This window comes from Poecile atricapillus, chromosome 3, assembly GCF_030490865.1.
Source record: "Poecile atricapillus isolate bPoeAtr1 chromosome 3, bPoeAtr1.hap1, whole genome shotgun sequence".
Lineage (NCBI taxonomy): Eukaryota > Metazoa > Chordata > Aves > Passeriformes > Paridae > Poecile > Poecile atricapillus.
The window spans coordinates 84955059-84972867 of NC_081251.1; the positions used below are offsets into that span (position 1 = coordinate 84955059).

General features: G+C 42.2%; 1 long non-coding RNA gene across 1 annotated transcript in view; it reads right to left on the reverse strand.

Moving 5' to 3' along the window:
- Nucleotides 1–16535, reverse strand: part of LOC131577291 (uncharacterized) — a 48885-nt gene extending 32350 nt beyond the window's left edge. Inside the window, exon 1 of the long non-coding RNA XR_009277188.1 lies at nt 16459–16535. This is a non-coding gene — a long non-coding RNA (uncharacterized LOC131577291). The remainder of the gene's footprint in view (nt 1–16458) is intronic.
- Between the last annotated feature and the right edge of the window lie 1274 nt (nt 16536–17809).

Here is a 17809-nt window from a genome sequence, read left to right on the forward strand (position 1 = left end):
CTGAAATATAGTTTATATATTAAAATTTTACATTAAGTTATTATCAATTGCTGGGAACTGGCAGAATGCCAGAAGCCAAATATCTATGTTGTAGTAAGAACTGTGCATGTAGTATCTACACACAGATCCTTGGAGACTGGCAGTGGCAGAGGAAGCTGAGAGTAGATGAAGGCTGTGAACTGGAATAACTTGAGAGTTCATCTTTCTTTTGTGTACATCAGAGCACACCTGCACATGACAAGTCTGCATAATCCCAGAGGTTGAACTGGGTTTTTTGTGCTTACTTATTAACAATAGTTATTGCTCCTGATGTTCACACTGGTAGCAAAGATATGAAAAGCCATCCAATTCAATAACATACCCAAGATTACAATTAATGGGATACTTCCAACTTTGAAGACTTCTTGTCCCCATAAATCTACAACTATGACTAGTTTACTATATAACTTTTCATATCAATGGAAAAGTTGATTAAAAACAAATATATAAACAATTGGTTTAGAGACATGAGGCAGAAACATTCTTCCTATTAATCAGTTTCTTTGTAGTGTGTACACTAACACTATATATTACACCTGTCTCTTCATTCCCCTGGGTATAATTTCATGGCCCACTCATAAAAACTTCACATTTACAGCAACCACTCCTCCATTACTGTTGACTACATCTAATTGACATGTCAAACCTCCAAGGAATGCAGTAAATTGAACCACAGCCTCTAAGAAGAATAAAAGTGAAAAAAGTAAATCAGCATGTGCCTCCTCCCAAAAGCAATACAAGCATAGTGAGGTTTGGTAATGGAAGGGAGAAAAACTCTTACCCTTTCTACTACCACACTGAATTATCTATTAACCTCAGTGTTAGAAAGGAAAGCCTTGTGACCTCAGACTGAAACTCACCCACTAAAAACCCTGAACCTGAATTCATGACTGCAGTTATTTTAGACATGAGAGTGAACCAAGACAGACAAAAGTAACAAATACAAGTTTTCTTCTGTTGCTTTTTGAACAGAAAAAATGAAAATCCCTCAGAATAGTGTCTGTTAAACTGAATTTTAGTATTTAGTGGGGAATTCTCTGCCTTCAAAACTTACAAACAAAAAACTGGGTAAAATTTCACAAATATAACTTTAAAATAAAACATGACTCATGTTGTGAATTCATATTGTAAATATTGGCTTGTCGCAAGTATTATGATAAATGTTATATGCTATATGCTTTTGCTATATTCTTCTCTCTCTTAGCAAGTTATAGGCTTAGAAAGGAATTCTGAACGGTAGGGATATGTTTCATCTGGACAAGGCAAGATAACTCCAACAGGCAAGACAATGGGAGGACCAAACTGTTTCCAGCAGAAGGACAGTGGAAACCAGGCTGTTATCAGCAGCAGGAAATGGAGACCAAACTGTTATCAGCAGCCAGGACCAGGCCATTGGCAGTGGGGGAAAGATACGAAGCCCAGCTGCCCTCAAAGGAAGGATGAGGGGCCCAGACTGACCCAGTTATCAACACTGACCATTTGCAGAAGAAAGGAAACCAAACTCAAAATAATGCTGACAAGCAAGAATAATGATGACCAGCAAAAAAAATGTGGACCAGCAGAAATAAAAACCATACAGAGCATGTTCTAAGAAGGTGGAATCAGGGAGGGGACATGCTTTGAATATGCATTAAACCCTCACAGCAGGATGGGATAAAAAGGGTGTTCCCAAGATACCAGGAGTGCTCTTGGCAGCGTGCCAAGGCACCTGGCCATAACTCTTTGCTTTATTTTATGTCTCTTATTGTCTTTATTAAACCTTTTTAAAATTTTACAGGAGTGAACTTAGTTTTTCACACTCATGATGGAAGAGCACAAAACAAAGTCAGGAAAATCTTGTTTGCATAGCAACCAAGGTATCAGGAAAAAGTTAGAATGATTTTATAAATATGTACATGAAATATATGAAATCTATTAAGAAAGAAAAATTAGTTTACTATGGATGCTAACTCTGAAACAGAGAGCTGTAGAAATTGCAGGCCACATAGCTTTCTCAGTCTTGCCTGAGAAAGTGGCCTGGGAATTCGTAAGGAGGAATTAAAACAATCCTCAGAGACAGAAAACAGCCTTGCAGGTGCTGTTTGTCTGTTCCTTGTTTTCTGGCAAGAGAAGGTCGAGGAGTGGTGAGCCCCACTGACCAATGATGGTAATGTAGTAGTTCACTAACCAATAAGAGTTTCTTTTCTGTACTTTCCACGTATCGGTCTATAAAAATGACCTGAAGTAATAAACTAAGAAAAATTCTCCTGATTGACTCCTGCGAGAGTCTGTGTCGTTCATTTCGCTGTTCCTAATAGAGCGACAGTTTACAGGTATAGAAAAAAAATAATGGAATTAAATTAGGTAATATGACGATGTTCTGTACTGGTGTGAGGTGCCTCAGGGAGGCAAAGATTTCGTTTCAGATAAGCGTTCTTAAAGTGAGAGGTGTGGCTGTAAAGCCCAGCTAGTGTGAATTCTGAACTTCTGCTTTGGGGGCTGGGCGTTGTGAGCCTGGGAAGAGTTGCCCCACCCCAGACACCTTGTGAGGTGGCAGCCCACCCAGGGTGCTCTGATCGGGTTTGAGCCCCTGGGGTTTCTCCCTTGCTGTGTTCCTAGTGGTCCCTGACCCTGAACTCCACCCTAGTTCTGTCCCTCAAAACCCATCACCCTGCCTCTGTTCGGGACTCTCTGTCTCTGGATCTGAGTTTGTTCCCATGCTGAATAAATCGTTTCATGAGCAGAAGCCCATCTCATTGGTGTCCCATGCTGGTTCCTGGTAACTGTAGATTCTCTGGACCTGATCCTGTGGCTGTGGAACACAACATACTGGTATTCAGAAATAAAAAATTCTTACTGTGGGAGCTGAGTGTAATAGAAAAGCAAAGAGCAAAATGGAAGCATCATCTCTAAGTATATGAAACAAACTGATAGAGCATTATTCTAAAAAATATAGACCACATGTCACATAGTGCAAAAAACCTCAAAGGATGAACCTAAATACATAATAATTCATTTACTTTATGTTTCATGGTTATAATCTCTCCTGATAAAAATATTACTGGGAAAAATCAGTAGCTTCATACTGTATGAATCTCAATGCAAAATATTGGTAACCCCAAAGACCATACCTGTTTTGACCAGCATAAACAAATGTGTACTTTTCAGAGTTTTGATTAAATTAGATCCTGAAAATTAACAACCAAATTAGGGCAAATCTATTGATTTGACATGTTAAGACTTGACTTGACCTCCTGACAATACAAGATGTCAACAGTTCCTGTATTATTTAATGATTTTGCTTGTAAGAAAGGGCTACAGACAAAAAAAACCCCTTACATTCTAGATCATGAATATTTGGGTATCTCTTATTAATTAGTTTATAATCTTAAGCAACAATGAATTTCAAAGTAAAGAGACACAGCCACAACAGTTCAGGTATTAGGCATTCCTTTCTTATCTCAGGCAGATTCCAGAGGAGACGTGTACAATTTGGATAACTCTTTTTGTAGCAATATTTATTTATACAGGTGCTGAGAGGGTGCATATAGGGGTACATCTACATACATGTGGGTATATCCACCCACACACAGCCATCTTCAAGAGAGAGAATTTATGACTGTGAAGGCAATCCAATGTACTACCACAAAATGATTATTGAAAGTAAATGACTTTGTTTTTTTTATTTTGAATAGAAAACTATACTACAAATATTTTACACATACTGAATTGCCTTTTCTTCTTAAACTATTTTTTTCTAGAAGGTAATAGCAATACATATATCTATTTTTAATTTAACAATTTTTGCTGGTCTCCAAAGAGACATTCAAGTCTTTGCTGGCATGGGGGAAAATCTCAATACCTCAAAGGAACAGGTAGTGATATTGTGGGTATTATTTAGTACTGCTTATTTTATCTGAGCAGAACTGAACTAACATCCAAATGGATGTCAGTTACTTTTTCACAACTCTCCTCACAGCAATATGCATGAAGAGGAGCCCAGACCATGGCAGCTCCAGGGCAAAAAGGAGCAAGGCAAAACTTTAATGAATATGGTACATGCAGAGCTGCAATAAACAAGTACAAGGAAAAACATTTAAGGTAGAATAGGACACTGCAGATTGCAGCTCCTTTGAAGTTAGTTTGCAGTTCCTCTATTGAAGGCTTGCTCAAAAAAATCTGTGTATATTTGTGGCTGAAAAGCAAACACAAGGAAGTGAAGGTAGAAGTGGAAAAATAGAAAAGACAAATCAACAATTTGAAAACCTTGTGATCCTGAATTGCTGTTAAGAAATGTAACTTTAAAGAAGCCAGACTTTTCTTCAATGAAGCTAGAATCACCTAAAACAGAAGCTAGCGAATTAAATGTTAGATGCAGAAATTCTACACTGCTGAGAGGCTCCTAGTGCTCTGAAATGGAAACTCTGGTTTCTCTCTGTGAAATCTTAATTCTTTCTGCTTAATAAGACAGCACTGTGAAGCTGAAGTCTTTCTTCTTTTGCCTTATTAGAATCTTTCAAAAATGTGAGCATATAAACACAGGGAAAAAGATGTACTTTGATGCCTCTATCGTGCAGGGCTTAAAAGCTCAATAATTACACAAAATGACCCTTTAAATCTGTCTGACTTGTTCTAGTAGGCATTATTACTGGGATAATGAACAGACTAACGAGAACTCAGTTTATTCTTGTGAAGTGAGACTTGAAATTGAGCTTAGCAGTGTAGCAATTTCCCAGACATCCTGCTTGAATATATTTCATGTTGTATTTTATGAATGTGACTACAGTGAGTTCGGCAACCCTGGAGCAGGCATCTGTATTTCACAGAGTTGCTGTGAAATTTGCTTCATGTGAAATAAACAGGATGAACCATAGTTGAAATATACTCCATTTGACAGAAGAAGAGAGGTACAAGAAGAGTTTTGCTGTGAAATTAACTTAATGTAAAATAGGACAAAATATGGTCAAAAAAATCTGCTTGACATCAGAAGTACAATAGCAGTTCCTTTTATCCTGTTCCACCCTGCCACTTGGGAGCTCAGGCATGAGACAAAATTAAGGACTACACAGAAATTAGGAAAAATATTGTTTTCTCATTCTAGGTATGACAGGACAACAGATGCATGCAAAACTGATGGGAAGCAACAGAAGAAATGTGATGCAGGCATACAGGCAGCTGGAAACAGCTGAGAAACGTCTGAACCATTTTATTATACAAGAAAACAGTTCTTGTTTAATAAAACTGTTAAGGAGAATAATGATGAATGAAAACTGATGTAAGGGAATTCTAGAAATGTGATCATACAGTGAAGTGCAGGAATAAAAACCTGCTGTGCTTGTGGTTAAATATTGGAAGCTACAAATGTAAGTACATAATGTGCCACATGCTGTTATGAGGAAAGACATTCATGCACTTCAAATATTATCTCCATAGCAGAAGAAATAATCATATCATGATAAATATTAACCTGGTTTCATAAAAGTATACCTAGGAAAAAAATCCTAACTTGAGCTTGCCACTATTATTGTTTAGAGCAGAAGTATTTTCTCACTTGAAATCCTCAGACAACATGGAAAACACTTTTCTGTTCATCTGGAAAGTGGTTTAGGACTGTTAAGCACATGATCTAGATCTCTCTAGGTGTTGTTTACCTGTGAATTATTATCAAATAAAATCCAGTAGTGAATGAAAAATTGGAATGCACATAATATGTCATAAGGTAGAAATGTGAAACATTTGACAAGCAAAAACCTCAAAGTTGAAAATTATACTGAAAAAATCAATCATAAGACAGTTAATACATTTTGATAATGAATCTTGCATTCACACCTCAAAGGTTGTTTCATGTGAAAGTGTTGATTAGATTTATATGTAAACTACAGAAAAAAATCTGAGGGAAACTGAACTGAGAATTGAGAATTTAAAACAGGTATTATACAATAAAAACTTAATAAGCAATGGAAATGTGAAATTAAGTTTGGAAGCTTTTACACATTTATAACAGCAGAACATTCTGACTGACAAAGAATTAAAAATATATGTATAATGCAGTATGTTATAAACCTCCTGGAAATCAAGTAATGCCTGCCACAAGAAAATATCAACCAGCAATTACAGATAGTTGGTACAAACTGCTTTAGAACTGTCCATCTATAAAAAATATTCATTGTCTCTCAAATTCCATCGCAGTATTAGACAGAACATATTATGCCTGCTGCCAAGGGATTAGATCCATTTCACAATAACTACAAAGAAGAAAACTTTGAAGAATGATACTGAGTTGATGAGCACTGCAATAGTCTGCTTAGTATTTGTCCTTGCAGGGTTTATTTTATCAGAAGTGTCATTAATTCTGAGGTCTGGTTCTCCTACTGGCCTTTGGTATCTTCTGATTTTCATTTGACTTTCAGACTGTCAGCAAATTCTCCTAACAAGTGCAAGTCTGTATTGTTTGACACTAACATGCTCAAGTCCACTTATAAATGTTTTTAAAAATAGAAGGGAACATGACTGTTTTTTATTACTGTCATACTGTGCAGAGAGAAAGAGCTTTTTGTGGAAAAGGAAAAAAAATAGCCTCCACAGAGGATGTGAAAATTGTCAATTACACAACCAGTATGCATTAATTGGTTCTCACTTAGGGAAGGTACACAAGCTTCCCCTGTGAAGATAACAGACATCCATTTTTTTCTTCAGCCTTTTAAAACTGAGAGAAGGTTAGAAGTAGCCTGTCACTTCTTGCCTTTGAGCACTGAATTATTAATTTACACAAAATACTAGATTACAAATGCCATTAAAACAACCTAAAGCAGCAGAGTGATAGTTTAAAGGGGAAGTTCATGCTTCAGTAGTCTGCCAAAACCAATACATTCTCTTTAAACATAATTTAATTTTTTTTCTCATATTTTTTTTGCCACTTCCTGATTATCAAAGGTGTCTGTCGAGGTCTGTGTTTGGCAGATGGTTCATCCTACCCTTTTTGCCAGCAACTGAGCAAAATTTATTTGGAGATGTCACAGAATACTTGCAAGGCAGCAGGCAAGTGACTTCCACAGAAGTCTAACTCCACTGCAAGAACAGGTAGCCAGAAAGCCAGGCAGCAAAGAGTGAAGGAAAAAAGTCTTATCTACAGAAAGAACTCTTACCCACACGTTCTCTGAAGACAGGAAAATTAATAGGGAATATTACTAATAATGAAAATTTTCTCATTGAAGTATTCTGTCTCTTCAAATGTCGGTCCCTTTGAAATTCTCACATGTTTTTACATGTAGTTTTAACAACATCTGCTTTGATTTTCTACACTAGAAAGCATGTGAGTTATTTTTCTTCAGTCTACTGCAATATATTAAACACAGAACTAATGCCAGAAAGTGTAACATCACGATTTCAAGACTTTATCAACCACTTATACTGCACTCACATCTCCACTATTTGTAAGAAAAAAAGATGTAATTTGGAGCATACTTTTTAGAAAGAATTCATATTTTAGCCTGACATGAACACATGTAAAAGTTGGCTGTTCCTCTGAGAGGTACTTGCAGTCAAGCAGGCAATCAGACTTATTTTCCTACTTATTTTCCTTAAACAAAGACACAAGTCTAAGTGAAGACAATTTTTATACCAACATAGTGTTAGTTCATTTCAGGCTGGGATGTCAAATATTCATTAAAAAAAAGTAGGATTTGGCAGATAAAAAATACCTGCAAAATTGGACCACATTAGCAAAAGATTTGTTTCATCCAAGTGAAAGAGGAGCACAGCATTCAAAAACAGAGAGAGAACAAAGAGATGAGGGTACTGTTGTTTCTATCCCTGTATGATCTACTCTGGTTAATGAAAATTACCAAATGTAGGCATTGTAACTGTCTGCCTAAACCTGATGATGAGTCAAACACAGGCACAGTGCTTCAGTTTGATCCTTCTTTTTCCTTGGGGAGCCTGTAAATCAGTAACAGAAAGCATTCAGAGGCAGACTGAAAATACGAATGTTATGCTAAGAGGAAGGGCAGACAGATAAGAAAGAAATCCTTTGCATCCAGCAGGAGTATCTTTACCATTACACTATGACAGTAAACCAGAAAAACTGTACCACCTCTGCTTTACCAGCATCTGTAAATTTTAGTTAAAATCCAACTCTATCTTCTCTGTTTGTTGTTGCTGTTAAAATTATCTAAAGTGAAAACAAGTTGTTTGTTTTCATGCACGCCATCCCCAGGTTTTCAATCTGAGCTTTTTTTATTTTTAATTACAGAAACTAATCCAAAAAGTTAGTTCTTCACATATTCCTGGCAGTGACTGGTATATTTTTTCCCTCTTCATTAAAAAGTCTCTGCCACCATATTTAAATTTACCCAACAATTTTAAGTGAGCACATGAGTCACTGAAAGATGATGTCTTTTCAGTCTACATTCAACTGTTTTTAAGCACTAAGAGTATGGTTTTTTAAATCATACCATGTTTCAGTATTTTTCAGTAAAAAAATTAGTGTTCCAGTGTGGAGGCCAGGGAACTCCCCTGGAGAGCTTCTCCCTAGGCAAGACACTTATGCAGAGAAAAAGTGTCACTCCCAGAGGCCCTAGAGTTGAACATGTTAATTTTTTACACCCCACTGGTTTCCCTCCCTATCAATCCACCCTGATACATGTATCCAAGTTTCCCCCGCCCCTCTCCTTCTCTATAAATACCCCGGTTTTTCCCCTGTTCAAAGAGCTACTGTCACTGGCTCCCTTCACTGAGAGCCCTTCTATAATAAAGGCTATTTCTCAGTGGAATGCCATACAGCTCTGTAGTCTCTCTCTCTGCGTCGCCTGCACGCTGCCGCTGAGCTGAAATCACTCGCTGGGCAAAGGACGTGCCTGTGCCCCTGGGCAGTCCTTTTCAGGACAGCTTCTTCAGGGTAATCGCGGCAGCCCTGTCATCGACACCGCCGCGGCAAGTGGCGCCCAACATGGGGCAGACAAAGAGCCCCTGAAGAAGCATCCGCCTGCAGTTTTAACTGCAGAGCGTGCCGCTGTTGGAGCTGCCACCCCCCAAGGAGAACCTCTTGCGTTCTAGCAAGAGGCAATCTGAAGGGCTGCGACCGGGACCCTCATTGACCATCCGGGGCTAAGAAGACAGAAGATAGAAGAGCCCTTGAGGACCAGGTGACCACCCACCCACCAGCTTTCTGTTGGCCTCATTGGCATCGGCCAAAGAAAAAAGTGTGAGTCACCCCATTAAGGGTTTTTTGGGCCTTTCTCATTTTCGTTTGCATTTTGCTGCTGGGTGCAGAGTGCGAAGGATGGGGAATCAGCTTTCCAAACCCAAGCTGACCCCTCCTGAGAGGGACTTTTGTGTCCAAGTTGTGGGCACCCTCAAAGCGGGAAATTTTAAGTTTTCAAAAGGGGAGTTAAAGGGACTTATTCATTGGATTTTTAAACATTTTAAAGTTGATTCTACTTCTGTTAAATTGGGAAAATTTTGGGACAATGTGGGGAGAAAGTTATACACTGTTCAGGCAGGGAAAGATTTATCAGTTGCCAAGTTTCTTCCTTTGTTTCAAACCATTATACTTTCTGTTGAGAAAGAGGGAAAAAGGGTTGATGAAGTTTCGGGCCCCCAGTTGAAACCCCCATCCCTGTTACCCTCTCAAAGTGTTCCTAAACCCTCTTCCCAACCTGAGGGACAGTTGGCGGGTGGATGTAGCCTACAGGCACAGGGTTGCTGCCGTCTCCCTGAAACCCCCCCACTGCCTCTCTACCCTTACCAAGACGGCACTGGCCATGCCGCTCTAGACCTTTCCTCTACCCTCCTCCCTATGACCACATACCCAGTTGCATCCCCCTCGGTTCTTAACGTTAGTAAAGATGGCACCGGCAACGTGGCCAGCCCCGTCATTCTGTCTCCTTTGCACCCAGGTTTTCCTGCCTTTGCATCTCAAAATGGCCACTTTCCTGCCTCTACCCCTTCTCTTCCTGTCGCGCCCTGCTCCTCTTCCCCTCCCATCGCGTCGCTGGGTGTAACCGCATCGGGCCCCTCCCCTTCCATCGGGAAACCCCTCCCCGTCACGGACCCCAGTCCTGCCCCTTCCAACCATAGCTCCGCCCCCAATGGCATTCCCACCACCAGTCCCCCCGACACTGGGACCGGAAGTGGTAATGACAGCAACTGGAAGGAAGCCATCCTGGCTTCCTCAGCCACTCACAAGCCAGCCAGTACCGGTTGCCAGAAACGGCCACGCGCTGTCAGCAAGCGCCCCCCATCTCCTCCAAGAGATGAGGACAGTGAGTCCTCATATTCAGAATCTGAATATGAGGACCACTGGGCCGAGGTACAGAGGGAAGCCATACGGGCAGGGGACTCAGCCCTGTCCAAAAAGATCTTAGCTTTCCCTGTGGTACATAAGAAAGACAGGCAGGGGCACTCATTAATGTATGGGAGACCCTATACTACAGGGAGTTACAGGAGCTGTGCAAAGCCGCTGAAGAGCATGGCCAGGGCTCTCATTTTTTCAAACACCTACTGGAAGCCACCTTCACCGCCCATGTCATGGTGCCTCATGATATTAAAAATATCATGAACTGCCTTCTCTCCCCAGCAGAATACATGCTATGGGAAAGGCAGTGGAAAAAACATCTGAAACAGTTGGCAGATGCATATGCCAAAGATGCCAACAAACCAAATTTAACTCTAGAACAACTGGCAGGAGAAGGTGACTTCCAGAAACCAAGAGATCAGGCCCGAGATCTGCCCGAGGCAGCATTACATGACATCGCTAATGCTGCCAAGACGTCTCTTTTTGTCACTCCCGATGATAAGGTGCCTACACAGAGCTTCACAAACATTAAACAAGGGGCAAGTGAATCCTTTATTAAGTTTGTGGATAAACTAAAATTGGCAATTGAAAAACAAATAGAGGGCTCCCAAGCACAAAAGGAATTACTGGCCAAGATGGCAATGGTCAATGCAAATTCAGAATGTAAGGCAGTTTTACGAGCCCTTCCACTTGACCCTGAACCAACCATTGACCAAATGGTTGAAGCCTGCACCAAGCACTTTGCTGCCCCAACTGAAAATACGGTAGCACTTGCAGTCGCAAAGGGAGTGGCAGAAGGGATATCTGGCGCCTATGCAGTAGAGAATGAGAGACTCCAGCACAAGCCACTGCTTTAATTGTGGCAAACCTGGACATTTTTTTAAAGACTGCCCGGAGAGACATTTTCTACAACCACCTACTCACCAACGGTTACCCAGATCAAACTGGCGTTCGGGAAACTTCAGAGCGCAGAACAGCCCCGTGCTCTGACATCAAATCAAATGCTGCACCACTCCACCCCTCCTGCCAAGTCCACCATCCTGCCTCCACGGGGAGCACGATCACAGACCCAGCAGGTGGTGCGATTCAGATGGGAACCCAGCATCAATTAGTAACCAGACTCTCCTTGCAGCTTAAGGGTGACTGTGTTTATAAGATTCCCACAGGGAAACGTGCACCACCAGGTGGTCCCTCCAACATTTTAATACTTGGGGATCCAATTAACTCTCTGGGACAAGTCCATATAACACCTGAAGTCCAGACTTTACACCCAGGAGATGAAATTTTCATCTCTTTAACTTGCACAGATCCTCCTTACTTTTTAAAACAGCAGACTCCAGTGGCACAAGCCTTTTTGTTACCAAATGACTGTCCAGAACAGGTTCCCCTCAATCCCACTGCCATGTGGACTCAAGCTGTGTGCTCCAACAAGCCTATCATGGAGTGCAGCCTGTTCTGTAAAGGGGAAAAGATCCATCGCCCAGGAATGCTGGACACCAGAGCAGACGTTACCATCATTGCCTGTTCTGAGTGGCCAGCCAACTGGGAATTGCAGCCTGTGGCAGGGATGATTTCGGGAATTGGGGGAGTGGCAGTGTCTATGAGAAGCAGGCACAATGTAATAGTAGAAGGTCCCGAGGGAAAAATGGCGACCATCCGGCCATTTGTTGTGAGGGCACCAATCACCCTCGGGGGGAGGGATCTCCTATCCCAATGGAGGGCTTCTTTGCGTATTCCCAGTAGGGATTTTTAGTGGGGGTCACTGAAGAGCGCGCTAAGCCCACCATCCCCCAACTCACCTGGAAACAACACCATCCAGTGTGGGTTGATCAGTGGCCCCTTTCCGAAACCAAACTGCGCGCACTAGAAGCCCTCATGGAGGAGCAGCTCGCCAGGGGCCACATTACAATGACCAACAGCCCTTGGAACTCCCCTGTCTTTGTTTTACGTAAACCAGGCAAAGACAGGTGGAGACTCCTCCATGACCTCCGAAAAATCAATGATGTCATTGAGGATATGGGCCCCCTCCAGCCTGGTATGCCCTCACCTTCCATGCTTCCTCGGGACTGGAAGCTTGCAATCATAGACATCAAAGATTGCTTTTTTAACATCCCTCTCCATCCTCAAGACGCCCCCAGGTTTTCGGTTCCCTCCCCAAACAGACAGGCACCTCTAAAAAGATACCATTGGCTTGTTCTCCTGCAAAGGATGAAAAATTCTCCCACCATCTGCCAATGGTACGTAGCCCACATCCTATCCCCAGTGAGGGTCCTGTTCCCAGATGCAGTTATATTACATTACATGGACGACATCTTGGTTTGTGCTGCTGCTGCTGACTACCTCCATCGGACTTTGCAAAAGACTATAAAGATAATTGAGGACGCTGGGTTTGAGATCCGTGAGGACAAGATCCAGTACACCTGCCCTTGGACCTACCTTGGACTCTGGATCCGTGAGCGGACCGTTGTGCCCCAGCAGCTGACCATCAGAGACAACTCCAAGACCCTGCGGGATTTACATCAGCTCTGCGGGTCCATCAACTGGATACGCCCTCTGCTTGGGATAACAACAGAAGTCCTCGCGCCCCTCTTCAATCTGCTCCGTGGCAGTGGGGACCTCGACTCACCGTGTGCCCTCATGCCGGAGGCCCGAGAATCCATCACCAAGGTCCAAGAGGCCCTATCTTCGCGGCAAGCCCACCGGTATGAACCCAGCCTGCCCTTCCAGCTGGTTGTCCTGGGTAAGGCCCCGCGCTTACACGCGCTCATTTTTCAATGGGACATGGCATTGAAGGATCCACTCCTTATCATTGAGTGGATCTTCACACACAATCAGCCCACCAAAACTATCACGACTCCACAGGAAATCATGGTTGAACTCATTAAAAAAGCCAGAGTTCGTCTCCACACTCTTGCAGGGTGTGAGTTCATATGCATTTTCCTCCCATTGACAACTGGGGATTTGGAGCCTTTACTCCAAACCAACAAGAGCCTTCAGTTCGCTCTCGATAGCTATTCAGGCAAAATTTCTATACATCCACCAGGCCACAAATTATTTAAAACCACGTTTACTTTGGTCCCCAAATTATTACTTAGCAAAACACCATTCAAGGCTCTGACAGTTTTTACTGACGGCTCGGGGAAATCTCACAAGTCAGTAATGACTTGGAAGGACTCCAGGACACAGAATTGGGAGTCTGATGTCCAAGTGGTTGAGGGATCACCACAGATAGCTGAATTAGCAGCCGTCGTCAGAGCTTTTGAGAAATTCCAAGAACCTTTCAATCTGGTGACCGATTTGGCTTATGTGGCTGGAATAGCTATGAGAGCAGAACATGCATTTCTGAAAGAAGTCTCTAACCCAAATTTATACAAATTGCTTTCTGAATTAATATATCTCATCTCCCACAGAAAGCAACCATACTATGTCATGCATGTGAGGTCACATACTGACCTCCCAGGTGCCATCGCGGAGGGTAACAAGAGAGCAGACACCTTAGTCATGCCTGCTGGAGCGGCCATAGTCCCAGACATTTTTGCGCAAGCAAAATTGTCCCACCAATTTTACCATCAGAACGTCCCCACACTGATGAGGATGTTCAAGTTACCCAGGGATCAGGCCAGGGCAATAGTTGCCACCCGTCCCAATTGTCAATCTTTTCAAGTTCCAGCGATGAATTCTGGAGTTAACCTCCGAGGACTCAACAGCTGCCAAATTTGGCAGACTGATGTTACCCACGTCCCGTCCTTCGGGAGAGTTAAGTATGTTCATGTTTCAGTAGGCACTTTTTCTGGTGCAGTCTTTGCCTCAGCCCACGCAGGAGAAAATGCCAAACATACCATCCGACATTTTCTCCTTGCGTTTGCTGGCCTGGGAGTCCCCCAGCAAATAAAAACAGATAATGGACCCGCTTACACCTCTCAGAAGTTGAGAGATTTCTTCAGCCAGTGGGGGGTGAGGCACACTACAGGCATACCTCACTCTCCCACAGGGCAATCAGTTGTGGAAAGGACACACCAGAACCTTAAGAGAGTTCTTGATCAGCAGCGGGGAGGAACAGAGATCATTCCTCCCATTGAGAGGCTCTGTAAGGCTCTGTATGTTATGAATTTTCTGAATTGTTCATGTACAGAGCCTGACCCCCCTGTTATACGGCACTTCTCCAATTCGACCCATGCCAAACTCAAGGAAAAGCCGCCGGTGCTGATCAAAGACCCGGAATCACAGCAAACACTGGGACCTTTCCCACTGATTACCTGGGGGAGAGGGTATGCTTGTGTGTCAACACCATCTGGTCCTAGGTGGCTCCCAGGGAAAAATATAAAACCATACTTAGGCCCTGCAAAACCTGCACCAGAACCAGATCAATCAAAACCTCCTGAGACCCACACAGGTTCTCAAAAACAACAAGCCACCGCAGCCTGGAGACGGAGACATCGCCAGAGCCCACCGAGCCGGCCCGCCACCAGACCATCAATCAGATGTCGACTGACACAGCTTATCGCCAGACCACCCACTTCATATAAGCCACCAAGACTGCAAAAAGACAAGAGCCAACGTACAGCTTGACACTGTGAAATGCACAAGTTCCTCTAACCCCTTTCCCTTCCCTTTTCCCTCCCCCTCTTCCCTTTCTCACCTTAAATACCTACCCTTAAACTACTCACTTGCTAATTTGCACAAAGATGCAACTTAATGCTGCTACTGCTGGTGCGTTAGCCATGCGTCTCCCTCTACACAAAATGGCCCCACCAGCAATCAACTACCTCATCCCCAATACCCATTCCCTGCTTAAATTTTTTTTTTCTTTTTTCAGAAAAAAAGGGGGGGAGGCAGGAGAGAAAGGGGAAAAGAAAATAGCCCCCCCCCCCGCCAAAAGTCAGAGCTAATCTTTTTATGTTCTGTTATAGAAAATGGAGAGCAAAACCATCCTCGAGTTCCTGATCATCTGGATGCTCCCGAAAACAACAGCTGTGGATGCCTGGCTAGTAGCACAGCCCCAGGATTCGATAGACTGTGCTGCTTCAACCTATCAAGTCACAGTGAAGGCATGCACACTTGCATCCAGAGACTCCAACATGCGGTTCAGGAGCTCAAGGCTGAAAAGGAGCCCCAATGGTTTGAGGACCTTTTGGGCAGCTGGGGACTCAAAGGATGGGTTGTCTCCCACCTTAAAAACATCTTTTGGATTTTTTAAATTATCGTTATTGTTCTATGTATGTTCTCCTGTTTTAAAAGGTTGATAACTAGGTCTACTGGGAGATGCCTTTTTATTAAATAAAGAAGGGGGAGTTGTGGAGGCCGGGGAACCGGCCAGTTCAGAAATCCTGGCTCTCCCCTGGAGAGCTTCTCCCTAGGCAAGACACTTTTATGTCATGCAGAGAAAAAGTGTCACTCCCAGAGGCCCTAGAGTTGAACATGTTAATTTTTTACACCCCACTGGTTTCCCTCCCTATCAATCCACCCCGATACATGTATCCAAATTTCCCCCACCCCTCTCCTTCTCTATAAATACCCCGGTTTTTCCCCTGTTCAAAGAGCTACTGTCACTGGCTCCCTTCACTGAGGGCCCTTCTATAATAAAGGCTATTTCTCAGTGGAATGCCATACAGCTCTCTAGTCTCTCTCTCTGTGTCGCCTGCACGCTGCCGCTGAGCTGAAATCACTCGCTGGGCAGAGGACGTGCCTGTGCCCCTGGGCAGTCCTTTTCAGGACCGCTTCTTCAGGGTAATCGCGGCAGCCCTGTCATCGACACCGCCGATTCCAGTACTGTATGCAATTACACACTGTATGAAATTACAGTTCTCTGTTCTTTAAAGACCAGCCTTAAAATTCGTAGCATTTGGCAGTTATATAGCATTTGATCTATTTATTTAACATATTTACTAGAGAAAAAATATTGATATTATAGATATTATTTTATATATTTTTATATGATACATATACTTAGTTATCAAACTGCCATTACAATTCAAGCAATTTTTGAGCTGAAGTAACCTCAGCATTTCTGCAAATTATACCTGAGGATAAAATGAAACATATTTAGCTTTCTTTGACTGAAAAAATCTGCAGTCTGTATTTCTGATCATAAAGGCAAGAGATATAAATTGAACATAAAAAAATGCTATCAGATGCAAAGAAATCACCTGAAATTTGATGGCCAGCGAGCTCCGGAAGCTTCATGATCAGGTCTTTTTATCTGTTTAAAGCAAATAGTTATAGACAGTGCTAGGACACTCTATAGTCTGTAGACTTCAAGAATAAAGACTGGCATTATGCCAGCTGACTGCTCATCTGTCAGAACAAGAAATTAGGCAAAATGTAATTCTTTAATCCACATGAAAATTGTTCCTGCAGCCACAGCTTTGAGAACTTCCAGAGTACCTATGTTTTGAATCTAGATTTTGAAGTGTACTCAAAGAAGGCAGCTATCTTTACTTCAGGGATGTACTTTTATTTGATCAAGGCTAAGGCTTTGAAAATAACAAAAAAGGCAAAAAACCATGGTTTGAACATGGTGAAAAGATATTTGAACTGGGCAGCCTATCAGGAATTTCACCTGCACAGTGCATACTTAAGCAAGTGCTCCTTTTCACTGTTACAAGGCTTTCAATATCAAAATGTAAAAGGAAGAAGTGCACAAAGATTCATGATATATCTTTCTCTCCCTTTTGTGCTTTCAGCCTTTTAGTGTTTCCACTGCCGGAGGCAGACAAAAAGGTGACTTTTATGTATTACACTGAGATTTCTTTGAGAACAAATAAAGATTTAATCATTCTCCAGACCTGCAGGCAGAACCCAGATTTTCTGCTCATCAATACCCTGCCCTTTACAGGCACTGAAAAGACATGTCAAATTCTCCTTCACCAACACATCTAGAGTGCATTGTAAAGCATTTGAGTCACACTGTTTGTTAAGATATGAAATATAAACTTTAGAAAAACGTGTGTCAGCAGTGCTGCTGCAAAGGACTGAGTTACTCTCTTGCTTGATGTGACAAACTGAGAATTCAGAATGCCTCTGAACTTGTAAAATCAATTTTGTTTCGGTTGGCACAACTACAAGATGGGTGGGGGCTGACCCCATATAAGCTGATGACTTGAATTTTGTCCAAAGAAGGAAAGCACATCTTATGGAAAACTGACTCCAAAAAGAGTAAAAAAAACCAAGAACTTTTTTTGCTGTTTGTCTGTACTGCAGACAACACAGTTTAGGAGAAGAATGTGGAGGAGTGAGTGCAGTTTTTGAAAACAAATTGTGCGCTTTTTTTCTTCTTTTGTTTTTGGAACTAGTATTAAAGGTGCACAACATAGTATCTAGTATAAATAGAACAGACGACTGACAATACAAACATCATAAAGTCACCCTAGGGCACCAAGTATACTCTCTTCTCTCTCCTACTACATTTCTCAAGGTAGAGTGATTTGACATCAGGGATCACCATAAACATGGGACCTCTAGAAAAACACAGTTTAATTTCTAGTAATCACAAAACCA